The sequence below is a fragment of the Pleurodeles waltl genome, chromosome 1_1 (assembly GCF_031143425.1).
Source record: "Pleurodeles waltl isolate 20211129_DDA chromosome 1_1, aPleWal1.hap1.20221129, whole genome shotgun sequence".
NCBI classification, from domain to species: Eukaryota; Metazoa; Chordata; class Amphibia; order Caudata; family Salamandridae; genus Pleurodeles; species Pleurodeles waltl.
The window spans coordinates 76097982-76111298 of NC_090436.1; positions in this window are offsets into that span (position 1 = coordinate 76097982).

The following is a 13317-nucleotide window of genomic DNA, read 5'->3' on the forward strand; positions in this document are numbered from 1 at the left end:
TTGGTGATCAGCGGTGAGGATAGGACTTGTATTTGTGCAGTGACATACAATAGCTAAGTGTTCACTACCTACGCACAGTTGAAGGTCAACTCGATTTTTTATCTTTTTCTGCAATTTCGTTTTTCTACCTGACATTTTTTACCTAAAATCCTCATTCAACATGTCTCTGGCTGGGTCTCAAGCAGGAGAAGAAGATTTTGATCTGGTCATGTTGGAGACCTACACTGTTAAACAGCTGAAGGGGTTCTGCAGGGATATGGGAGTACCTACCCAGAAAGCCTCCAGAAAGGAGGAATTCCAAATGGTGCTGAGGGCCTGGGCAGAAGCCCAGTCTGAGGAGAATGTTGAGGAGGAGGGGCCAGAGGATGGCCCCTCAGGGGATTTTTTGCCATCTGTGGATGATGTCACCACTGCAATTGTGCCCCCTGCCAAACCAGGGAGCTGTGTCTCTGATCAGGGTCTGACCGCAGAGGAAAGGAGAGAGAATTCCAGTTGCTAATGGCAAGGTTAAAAATTTAAGCTTAACAGGATGAAAGGAGGGCAGAGAGAGAAGCAAAAGCAGCTGAGAGAGCCTTGGCCGAGAAGAAATGTTTGTTGGCTCATGAACTGAGTCTCAAGGAGCTGGAGGTCAAGGCAAGACAGTCTGAGTACAGCAGTGATGGTGGCAGCATACATGCAGGACCTGTTGGGGAGAAAAAGGTTTGTATACCCAAGAATGTGGTGCCAAGTTATGTGGTGGGAGATGACATTGATAAATGGTTGGCTGCCTATGAAGTTGCACTAAGGGCTCATGGGACCTCTGAGGAGCAATGGGGGGGGCAGCCTTGTAGTTTTATGTACCAGCAGTGGGGAGGGACACACTCCCTACACTAGATCCCCATGATCAGAATGTCTATGCACCCATGAAAGCCACTTTACTGGCCAAATTTGGGCTGACCCCTGAAAAATACCGTAAGAGGTTTAGGGACAGCACAAACTCTCCACATAGTCTTGGGTAGACTGTTCTGATTTCTCCAATTAGGCACTGAATGGATCGGTGCGGGCAGCAAAGTAAATGATTACAAAGGATTATATGTTTTGATTCTGAGAGAGCATATGCTCCGTATTTCTTTTACAGAGTTGCGCCAGCACATAGTAGGCAGTAAGCTGACTGATTCCACGAAGCTTGCTGAGGAGGCGGATCTCTGGGTTAGCACAAGAGTGTCCAAAAAGGTATCTGGGGGGGACACCCACAAAGGTGGTCAGGGTTCGCAACAGAAGAAAGAGGGAGGAGAAAAACTCCCTCCCTTAAAGATAAGGAACTTTCAAAAGGCCCCCAAAATAATTCCCAAGGGGGGGGAGTAACCATTCCTCTTCTTAGTTTGGGAAAAAAACAGGGTACTTTGAAAAGAACATAGGGAAGTTCATCCCCAAATGCTTAGAGTGCGACCAGCATGGACACTCTAAGGGCGACTCCCAGTGTTCCAAGAGAGCACAGCCCACCACTGGAGGGCAGACACATGGGTTGGCTAGTGTAGCGCTCGGGGGGAGACGGTCCCAGTTAGCTTTGGGGAGTAGATAGAGGTGTCCCTAGTATCCCTGGGAGATAAGGAGGTGGTGCCAAAAGCCCATATGCCTGCCAATACTTCCAAGTATAGGCAGTGGGTCACCATTGATGGGCAAAGGGTGGAGGCTCTGCGTGACACAGGAGCCAGTATGACTACTGTCAAGAGTCAGCTGGTGTCAGCAGAGCAGATAGTCCCTAATACATTCCACCAGGTCATAGTCGCTGACAATCGTGAGAGTCACCTACCGGTGGCTCTGGTTCCCTTTGATTGGTAGGGGTCTCTGGTACTCTGAAAGTAGCTGTGAGTCCTGCCATGCCTGTAGATTGTCTGTTAAGCAATGATCTAGAGCATACTGCCTGGAAGGAGGTAGACCTCAGATCCCACCTGTTGATTTTAGGTTTTCCTGAGTGGGTCTGCATGACCACAAGGTCCATGGATAACCGGAAAGAGAGTCAAGGGTGTCTGGAGCCTGGAACAATGGCCCAGACAGCTGCAAAGAGGAAGGGCAACCCACCTCAGATATTCTCACAGTGGTGGACGGGGTCCCAGAGGAGGAAGCCCCTGAGCCAACCGGAAAAGATATTGCTGACCTGGGCAACCTGCCTGAACTTGCTGTCTGGCAAATAGAGGGTGGGCCAACCAGGGCAGAATTCTGCAAGGTGCAGAAAGAATGCCCCACCCTTGAGGGTCTGAGGCAACAGGCCACAGCCCAAGCAGCTGGTGAAGCCTCTGGCGATCACCATATCTTCCGAGAGAATGATCTCCTTTACAGTGAGCCTAAGGCTCCGACCATTGGGGCAGTACATGTGTTGGTGGTCCGCCAGTGTTGCTGGGCCCTCCTACTGGGTCTGGCTCACGACATCCCCCTGGCAGGACATTTGGGCCAAGAAAAGACCTTTGCCAGGCTTGTCACTCACTTCCATTGGCCTAGAATGTGGGTAGCCTCAGATAATTTCTGCAGTGCCTGCCCCACCTGCCAGGCTAGTGGGAAGACAGGGAGTAGGCTTAAGCCCCCCCTGATCCCACTCCCTGTAATTTGCACTCCCTTTGAAAGGGTGGACATTGACGTCATTGGTCCCTTGGACCCCAAAACTGCTTTGGGCAAAAGGTTTATCCTGGTTTTGGTGGACCATGCCACCCACTATCCAGAGGCAATCCCTCTGAGAACAGTAACTGCACCGGTGGTGACCAGAGCCCTGATGGGAATATTTACCCGTGTGGGATTCCCTAAGGAAGTTGTGTCTGGCAGAGGCACAAACTTCATGTCTGCGTACATGAAGTTCTTGTGGGATGAGTGTGGGGTGACCTACCGCTTTGCCACCCCTTATCATCCTCAATCCAATGGGCTTGTTGAGAGATTCAACAAGACCCTCAAAGGCTTGATCACTGGCCTACCTGAGTCCATGAGGCACAAGTGGGTTGTCCTTTTGCCACGCCTTCTCTTTGCTTATAGGGAGGTACCCCAGAAAGGGGTTGTGTTCAGCCCCTTTGAGCTTCTCTATGGTCACCCTGTTAGGGGACCGCTAAGCATAGTGAAAGAGGGCTGGGAGAAAGTTCCTAAGACACCTCCCCAAGATGTGGTCAGCTACATGCTGGCTCTCCGCAACCAAACCCAACGCTTCTGGAAGCAGGCCAAAAGTAACCTTGAGGCCAGTCAAGAAGTGATGAAGGAGTGGTACGACCGGAAGGCCACTCTGGACGAATTCTCTCCCTGGAGACAAGGTTTGGGTAATGGAGCCAGTAGAGCCTAGAGCTCTCCAGGACCGCTGGACTGGCCCATTTGAGATCAAGGAGCGGAAGGGGGAGGCCCCTTACCTAGTGGACCTCAAGACCCCTAGACACCCCCTAAGGGTTCTCCACCACAACCAACTCAAGCCTCATTTTGGGAGGTTTGAGGTCAGTATGCTCCTTGTGACAGATGAGGGCATGGAAGAGGAGAGTGAACCTCTCCCCAACCTTCTTGCTCCCAAAGAAGGTTATGGGTCAGTTGAGGGTGTCAATCTCTCTGACTCCCTGACTCTAAATCATAGAGGAGACTGCTACAAGTTTGTTGGAGCAGTTCTCTTCCCTGACAGACTGCCAAATTCCTCAGTACTTTTGATCTCACATCAGGGTATTGGCAGATTGCCTTGACTGAGGGGGCTAAAGAGAGATCTGCATTTTCCACACCTGAGGGCCATTACCAATTCCAGGTGATGCCCTTTGGGTTGAAAAATGCCCGCTACCTTCCAGTGGTTGGTCATGGGGTCCTAGCTGGTAAGGATGCCTTCTGCGCAGCCTACCTAGATGACATAGCCATCTATAGTTCCAGCTAGGAGTGACACCTGATCCACCTCAAGGAAGTGCTTCAGGTTCTGCAACAGGCAGAGCCTGTAAAGGCTAGTAAATGCCAGATTGAGCAGTGTTTCATGGTGTACTTAGGACACCTGGTAGGTGGTGGCAAGGTGGAGCCACACCAGGCCAAGATTGAAACTATCAAGGCCTGGCAACCACCTAGAACACAGACAGAAGTGAGAGCCTTCTTAGGCTTCTTAGGCCTCACAGGATACTACCGTAGGTTTGTCAAGGGCTATGGATCCATTGTGACACCCTTGACAGAACTTACTTCCAAAAAACAACCTAGGTTGGTGAATTGGACAGAGGCTTGTCAGAAAGCCTTTGATACCCTGAAGGAAGCCATGTGCACAGCCCCGTGCTCAAGACCCCTGACTACTCCCAGGAATTTATTGTGCAGACAGATGCTTCAGAGCATGGCATAGGGGCTGTTCTAGCACAGCTAAATGAGGAGAGCCTAGACCAACCAGTAGTCTTTATTAGCAGAAGACTATTACCACGAGAACAGCGGTGGAGTGCTATTGAGAGAGAAGCATTTGCTGTGGCCTGGGCACTGAAGAAGCAGAGACCATACCAGTTTGGGACTCTCTTCAGGGTTCAGACAGACCGCAGGCCCCTCAGATGGCTAATGCAGATGAGGGGTGAGGATCCTAAACTCTTGAGGTGGTCCATTTCCCTACAGGGATGGACTTTACAGTGGAGCATTGCCAGGGGATTGACCACGCCAATGCTGATGGTCGCTCCAGATACTTCCGCCTTAGTGATGGGAGCTCCCAGGAGGTTGGGTAGCTCGCCCCACTTTCAGCTGGTGGGGACACATCTTAGCCCTGACAGCCTTAGGGAGGTCACCCCTAACTTTTTGCCTGCCTCCCTCCACTTTTTAGATACTGTTTTTGCTGGTTTTAAGACTCTGCGCACTTTACCACTGCTAACCAGTTCTAAAGTGCATATGCTGTCTCCCTTTAAACATGATAACATTAGATCATACCCAATTGGATTATTTGATTTACTTATAAGTCCCTAGTAAAGTGCACTATGTGTGCCCAGGTACTGTAGATTAAATGGTACTAGTGGGCCTGCAGCACTGATTGTGCCACCCACTTAAGTAACTCCTTCAACTTGTCTCAGGCCTGCCATTGCAAGACCTGTGTGTGCTGTTTCCCTGCCAATTCGACTTGGAATTTAAAAGTACTTGCCAAGCCTAAAACTCCCCTTTTTCTACATATAAGTCAATCCTAAGGTGTGCCCTAGGTAACCCATGGGGCAGGTGCTGTGTAGGCAAAAGGTAGGGCATGTCCTGGTAGTGTAAAACCTCTAAATTTGTTTTTACACTGTTGTGAGGCCTGCTCCCTTCATAGGCTAACATTGGGGCTACCCTCATATACTGTTTGAGTGGTAGCTGCTGATCTGAAAGGAGTAGGAAGGTCATATTTAGTATGGCCAGAATGGTGATACAAAATCCTGCTGACTGGTGAAGCTGGATTTTATATTACTATTTTAGAAATGGCACTTTTAGAAAGTGAGCATTTCTCTGCACTTAAATCCTTCTGTGCCTTACAATCCACATCTGGCTGGATTCAGTTGACAGCTCCCTTGTGCATTCACTCAGACACACCCTAAACACAGGATACTCAGCCTCACTTGCATACATCTGCATTTTGAATGTGTCTTCCTGGGCTGGGAGGGTGGAGGGCCTGACACTTACATGTCAAAGGACAGTGGCCTGCCCACACACAATGGACTACCACACCCCCTACTGGGACCCTGGCAGACAGGATGGAACTAAAAGGGGACCTTGTGCATTTCTAAGCCACTCTTTGAAGTCTCCCCCACTTCAAAGGCACATTTGGGTATTTAAACAGGGCCTCTGCCCCTACCAACTCGGACACTTCCTGGAGAAGAGAACTTGAACCAGAATCTACAACCTGCCCAGAAGAACTGCCTGGCTGCCCAAAGGACTCACCTGACTGTTTTCTGTGAAGGACTGCTGCCTTGCTGTTGCCCTGCTGCCTTGCTGCTCTCTGGCTGTGCTGAGAAGTGCTCTCCAAGGGCTTGGATAGAGCTTGCCTCCTGTTCCCTGAAGTTTCAGGACCAAAAAGACTTTGGGGGTTATTCTAACTTTGGAGGAGTGTTAATCCGTCCCAAAATTGACAGTAAAGTGACGGATATACCACCAGCCGTATTGCGAGTTCCATAGGATATAATGGACTCGTAATACGGCTGGTGGTAAATCCGTTACTTTTCCGTCACTTTTGGGACGGATTAACACCTCCTCCAAAGTTAGAATAACCCCCTTCATGTCTACAAGAAGGACTCCTTGTGCGGTGAAAATCAATGCACAGCCTGCCAGAAACGACGCACAGCCTGCACCGCAGTGAAAAATTCACTGCATGCCGAACCAGAACTACACAGCCCGACTTCACAACGAGAAGATTGATGCAGCGCCAGCGTAGCGACCAGAAATTTGACGCACAGCCCGCTGGATCGATGCACAGCTGAGCCGGAACGACGCAGCCCGACTTCCAGAGAGGAATCGACACAGTGCCTGCTGTGCAATAGAAATTTACAGACAACGCCCACCGAATCGACACAGCACCTGTGACTTCGTCCTGTCAGCGCCGGAAATCCACGCATCGTCCCAGGGCCTCCGAAAACCCTGCAACCCAAAGAGGATCCACGACCAAGTGCCGGAAATCGATGCACAGCCGTCCCTGCGTGAAAACTAACCAGCGCATCGCCGTGTGCGGCCCGAGAAATCGACGCACACCTCCTTGTTTTCCACACATCTCCTCTGCGGTTCTTTGCAGAGATTTTGAACATGAACCAGGTACTTTGTGCTTGAAAGAGACATTTATTGCTTTTAAAAGACACTTTATATCATTTTTACAGTGATATCTCAACATATACTTATTGCATTTTAATCGTTTTGACCTGCATCTTAGCAGATACAAATTATATATTTTCCTAAACACTGTGTGGTGTATTTTTGTGGTGCTCTACTGTGTTATTGCATGATTTACTGCACAAATACTTTACACATTGCCTTCTAAGTTAAGCCTGACTGCTCAGTGCCAAGCTGAGAGGGTGGGCACAGGATAATTTGGATTGTGTGTGACTTACCCTGACTAGAGTGAGGGTCCTTGGTTGGACAGGGGGTAACCTGACTGCCAACCAAAGACCCCATTTCTAACAGAGTGTAACACCCCAAATACCCCCCTGAAGCTATGCTCCTGAGAGGATGAGTAAGTGAGTTAGAGTTAGTGAGGTGCCTGGAAATTTAGAACTGCAGAGAGACAGGCAGTGAAAAAGCAAACGCAGCTGCCTTTTCCCAAACACCCATCATGAAGCAGAAGCAGGTCTAGAACATGCGGGACAAATTTTTAGTGTTCTACCGAAAAAAAAGGCAAAGAGTGAAACAAAGCAGCATCTACTAAAATATCAAAGGGGCTGGTCCACCTAAAACTGATAGCATGCCTGTGTACATGGACATAGAACAGGGAAATACTCAATAAAAATCCTGAAATGCTGGACCTGTTATGGGTTACAAAATATTATCTTATGAAAATGGAAGCGTGTCTTTGCCTGGGCACAGAATGGTTTAACATAAGAATAGATGTGTCAACACCAGAGCAGTACGCGCTCTATTGGCGACAAAAATGCAAAAACCCAGCACTCTCAAAACAACGTCATTTATGCATTGTGCTGATATGTTGTGGTTTAACCTTTTGCATTGCAGAGTTCAATCCTGAAAACGTATTTTTAATATGCTTACAAATACTGTTCCTTTGCAATGTATTGCTGCAGGTTTTCGGAGTGTGTTAGGGTGTGGCCCCTTTCCAGGGCCTTCCAGAGACTTTCCCTGCAACATGCCTGGGCGTGGTTCTGGGGCTGGGCCAAGACTCTATAAAAGAGAGCCAGCCCAACTCCCAGTGCTCACTATTCAGAGGTCCCGGTGCAGAGCAGCAGCTTCTTCCTGAGCTCCTGTCCCGGCGGCCTATTTGGATCTTCCAGTCTTCTGCCCTTCATCCTTCATTGGTGATCATTGTTCCAGGTGGTAAGACGGTGGTTGGAATGTCCCAACACTGTTATTGAGAATTTTCATATTCTTGGTTTAATTCTTAAATGAGTAACAGATTACTTGCGCGCTACCATTTCTTGACATTTATAAGGTAGTTTACAAATAGGCAAGACGCGCGATTTGTTTCATAAAGGTTTGACTTTGTTATTCATTGTGTGCTACCATTTCTTGACATTAGCATGGTGGCTTAAGAATCGGCAAGACGCGCAATTCGTTTTATGGTGTTTAAACATTGTTGTCCATAGCGCGCTACTATTTCTTGACATTTACATGATGTTTTACGAATTGGCAAGACGCGCAACTCGTTTCATGAGGACTTAACTTTGTTGTTCATTGCGCGCTACCATTTCTTGACATTTACATGGTGGCTTAAGAATCGGCAAAAGAAGCGCGATTCGTTTCATTGTACTTTGATCTTGTTATTTATTGTGAGCTGTTATTTCTTGACATTTACATCGTGTTTTGCGAATCGGCAAGACACGCGATTCGATTAATGATGATTTGACTTTGATATTCATTGCGTGCTACCATTTCTTGGTATTTTACATGGTGACACTCGAATCGGCAAGACGCACGATTCTCTCCTTGAGTTTATTTCATGTTGTTTATTGTATGCCACTATTCTAAGATATTTATTATGTAATATTTGAGTTGACAACTTATGTGATTTGTTTCCTGAATCCATATTGTGTTATTCATAGTGCACAATCCTTTTATGGTGTTTACTATATATATATATATATATATATATATATATCTGCAATATGCGCAATTTGTGTTGAAACATTTTAAGAGTACACAGTAGGCCAGAGTTTCTAGATGCAATATTGTATGGTCCTAGTATGCATTCTCAAAACAGGATTTATTTGACTGGTTTAAAATTTAGTCAGAATGTTTTTCTGATTCTCATGTAAAGGAAAGTACTTGAATAAGAAAGTTTTCATTTAATTCATCTTGATTCCTATACAGGTATCCGGCCATCTTGAAACTTAGTCATTTTAAATTTAACTCTTAGATTGTTCATGTTTTCAGAGTGACTAGGCTTAGAATCATAGTCTAGTATTGATTTCAGGAGATATAATTTTCATATTGTGTGTTCTAACCTTTTTTTTTACTACAGGTCTCCTTCCCAGATGTTCCCTTCCTAATCCCCTCTTCCCCTCTTGAACTCTCTCAGTCTCGGTGATTTATCTATCAGAGTCTTGGAGCTGTTCAGTGGTGGACGTGTTGGGAACGTGCACAGACCCCGAGGATCTGGTGACTCTGACAGGATGCAGGAAAATGAAGCACTTGGGCCCATATGTATACTTTTTTAGCGCCGCTTTTTGACGCAAAACCGGTGCAAATCTTCAAAATACAATTGTTTTTGTAAGTTTGGGCCGCTTTTGCGTCAAAAAGCGGCACAATTGAGGCGCTAAAAAAGTATAAATATGGGCCTTGGTGTCCCTGCCACTTTAGAATGCTACAGTCATGTCTATGTCTGGGTCTGGGTGGGACCAATGGACAGGGCAGACCTATGCATGCAAAAAGACCAGTAGGACCATCATGGGACAGAGTGGAAGAGTCCTAGTTCTCCAAAATATGTACTGGTGGGCCCACTGGCACCCCCCGGCACAATGTAACCACTGGGTTAAGGAGAGGGCATTGTACGGCCATAAAGATAGGGTGGTGGGTAGTTATAAAGTAAGGTTTCATTTGAAGGTTTAGATTAGCATAGGGTCACTACACTTACTCTAGAATGTATCTTACTCACTGTAGTAGTAATCTCGGAAGTAGTAATCTCAACAGTTGTAATACCTGCAGTAGTAACCTCAGCTGTAGTAATCACCGTAGTGTAATCACAATAGTGGTAATCTCAGCAGTGGTAATTTTAGAGGTAGTAATCGCAGTAGTTGTAATATCAGTAGCAGTAATCTCAGTGGTAGTAATCAAATCAGTGGTAATCTCAGCAGTGGTAATCCCTGCAGTGGTAATATCCGAGGTAGTAATCCCAGTAATGGTGATCTCAGCAGCGGTAATCCCTGCAGTGATAATTTCAAAGGTGGTAATCTCAGCAGAGGTAATCCCTGCATTGACAATCTCGGACGTAGTAATCACAGAAGTGGTAACCCCTGCAGGGGTAATCTCAGGGGTAGTAATCACAGTAGTGGTAATATCAGCAGTGGTAATATCAGAGTTAGTAATCACAATAGTGGTAATCTCAGCAGTGGTAATCCCTGCAGTAGTACTCTCAGAGGTAGTAATCAGGGTAGTGATAATTCAGCAGTAGTAATCCCTGCAGCGTAATCTCAACGATAGTAATCACAGTAGTGTTAATCACAGTAGTCGTAATCTCAGCAGTGGTAATCCCTGCAGTGGTATTCTCAGAGGTAGTAATCACAGTAGTGGTAATATCAATGGTAGTAATCACATCAGTGGTAACCTCAGAAGTGATAATCCCTGCAGTGGTAATCTCTGATGTAGTAATCCCAGTAGTGGTAATCTCAGCAGTGGTAATCCCTGCAGTGATAATTCAACTGTGGTAATCTCAGCAAAGGTAATCTCTGCACTGGTAGTCTCAGAGGTAGTAATCAAAGTAGTGGTGACCTCAAGAGTGGTAACCCCTGGAGGGGTAATCTCAGAGGTAGTTATCACAGTAGTGGTAATATCAGCAGTGGTAATCTCAGAGTTAGTAGTCACAGTAGTGGTAATCTCAGCAGTGGCAGTCCCTGCAGTGGTATTCTCAGAGGCAGTAATCACAGTAGTGGTAATTAAGCAGGGGTAACCCCTGCAGTGGTAATCTCAGAGGTAGCAATCACAGTAGAGATAATCTCAATAGTGGTAATCCCTGCAGTGATACTCTCAGAGGTAGTACTCACGGTAGTGATAATTCAGCAGTGGTAAATGGTAATCTCAGTAGTGGTCATCTCAGTGGTAGTAATAACATTAGTGTTAATCACAGTAGTCGTAATCTCAGCAGTGGTAATCCCTACATTGGTAATCTCAGAGGTAGTAATCACAGAAGTGGTAATATCAGTAGTGGTAATCTCAGAGGTAGTAATCAGTGGTGATCTCAGCCGTGGTAATGCCTGCAGTAGTAATATCTAAGGTAGTAATCCCAGTAGTGGTAATCTCAGCAGTGGTAATCCCTCCAGTGATAATTCAATGGTGGTGATCTCAGCAGAGGTAATCTCTGCACTGGTAGTCTCGGAGGTAGTAATCACAATAGTGGTAATTCAGCAGTAGTAATCCCTGCAGCATAATCTCACAGATAGTAATCACAGTAGTCGTAATCTCAGCAGTGGTAATCCCTGCATTGGTATTCTCAGAGGTAGTAATCACAGTAGTGGTAATATCAGTAGTGGTAATCTCATTGGTAGTAATCACATCAGTGGTAATCTCAGAAGTGATAATCCCTGCAGTGGCAATCTCTGAGGTAGTAATCCCAGTAGTGGTAATCTCAGCAGTGGTAATCCCTGCAGTGATAATTCAACTGTGGTAATCTCAGCAGAGGGAATCTCTGTACTGGTAGTCTCAGAGGTAGTAATCAAAGTAGTGGTGACCTCAAGAGTGGTAACCCCGGGAGGGGTAATCTCAGAGGTAGTTATCACAGTAGTGGTAATATCAGCAGTGGTAATCTTAGAGTTAGTAGTCACAGTAGTGGTAATCTCAGCAGTGGTAGTCCCTGCAGTGGTATTCTCAGAGGCAGTAATCACAGTAGTGGTAATTAAGCAGTCGTAACCCCTGCAGTGGTAATCTCAGAGGTAGCAATCACAGTAGAGATAATCTCAATAGTGGTAATCCCTGCAGTGGTACTCTCAGAGGTAGTAATCACAGTAGTGATAATTCAGCTGTGGTAAGTGGTAATATCAGTAGTGGTCATCTCAGTAGTGGTCATCTCAGTGGTAGTAATCACATTAGTGTTAATCACAGTAGTCATAATCTCAGCAGTGGTAATCCCTGCAGTGGTAATCTCAAAGGTAGTCATTACAGTAGTGGTAATCTCAGCAGTGGTAATGTCTGCAGTGGTAATCTCTGAGGTAGTAATCCCAGTAGTGGTAATCTCAGCAGTGGTAATCCCTGCAGTGATAATTCAACGGTGGTGATCTCAGCAGAGGTAATCTCTGCACTGGTAGTCTCGGAGGTAGTAATCACAGTAGTGGTAACCTCAAGAGTGGTAACCCCTGGAGAGGTGATCTCAGAGGTAGTTATCACAGTAGTGGTAATATCAGCAGTGGTAACCCCTGCAGTGGTAATCTCTGAGGTAGCAATCACAGTAGAGGTAATCTCAACAGTGGTAATCCTTGCAGTGGTACTCTCAGAGGTAGTAATCACGGTAGAGGTAATTCAGCAGTGGTAATCCCCACAGTGGTATTCTCAGAGGTAGTACTAACAGTAGAGGTAATCTCAGCAGTGGTAATCCCAGCAGGGGTAATCTCAGAGGTAGCAGTCACAGTAGTGGTAATATCAGAAGTGGTAATCTCAGAGTTAGTAATCACAGTAGTGGTAATCTCAGCAGTGGCAATCCCTGCAGTGGTACTCTCAGCGGTAGTAATCACCATAGTGTAATCACAGTAGTGGTAATCTCAGTGGTAGTAATCACATCAGTGGTAATCTCAGAAGTTGTAATCTCTGCAGTGGTAATCTCTGAGGTACTAATCTCAGTAGTGGTAATCTCAGCAGTGGTAAAATCAGCAGTGGTAATCCCTGCAGTGGTACTCACAGAGGTAGTAATCACATTAGTGGTAATTCAGCAGTAGTAATCCCTGTGGCGTAATCTCAGAGATAGTAATTACAGTAGTGGTAATCACAGTAGCCGTAATCCTTGCAATGGTAATCTCAGAGGTAGTAATCACAGTAGTGATAATATCACTAGTGGTAATCTCAGTGGTAATAATCACATCAGTGGTAATCTCAGAAGTGGTAATCCCTGCAGTGGTAATCCCTGCAGTGATAATTCAACTGTGGTAATCTCAGCAGAGGTAATCTCTGCACTGGTAGACTCGGAGGTAGTAATTACAATAGTGGTAACCTCAGCAGTGATAATCCCTGCAGTGGTAATCTGAGAGGTAGTAATCCCAGTAGTGGTAATATCAGTAGTGGTCATCTCAGTGGTAGTAATCACATCAATGGTAATCTCCGCAGTGGTAATCCCTGCAGTGATAATTTCAACTGTGGTAATCTCAGTAGAGGTAATCCCTGCACTGGTAATCTAGGAGGTAGTAATCACAGTAGTGGTAATGTCAGCATTGATAACCCCTGCAGGGGTAATCTCAGAGGTAGTAATCACAGTAGTGGTAATATCAGCAGTAGTAATCTCAGAGTTAGTAATCCCAGTAGTGGTAATATCAGCAGTGGTAATTTCAGAGTTAGTAATCA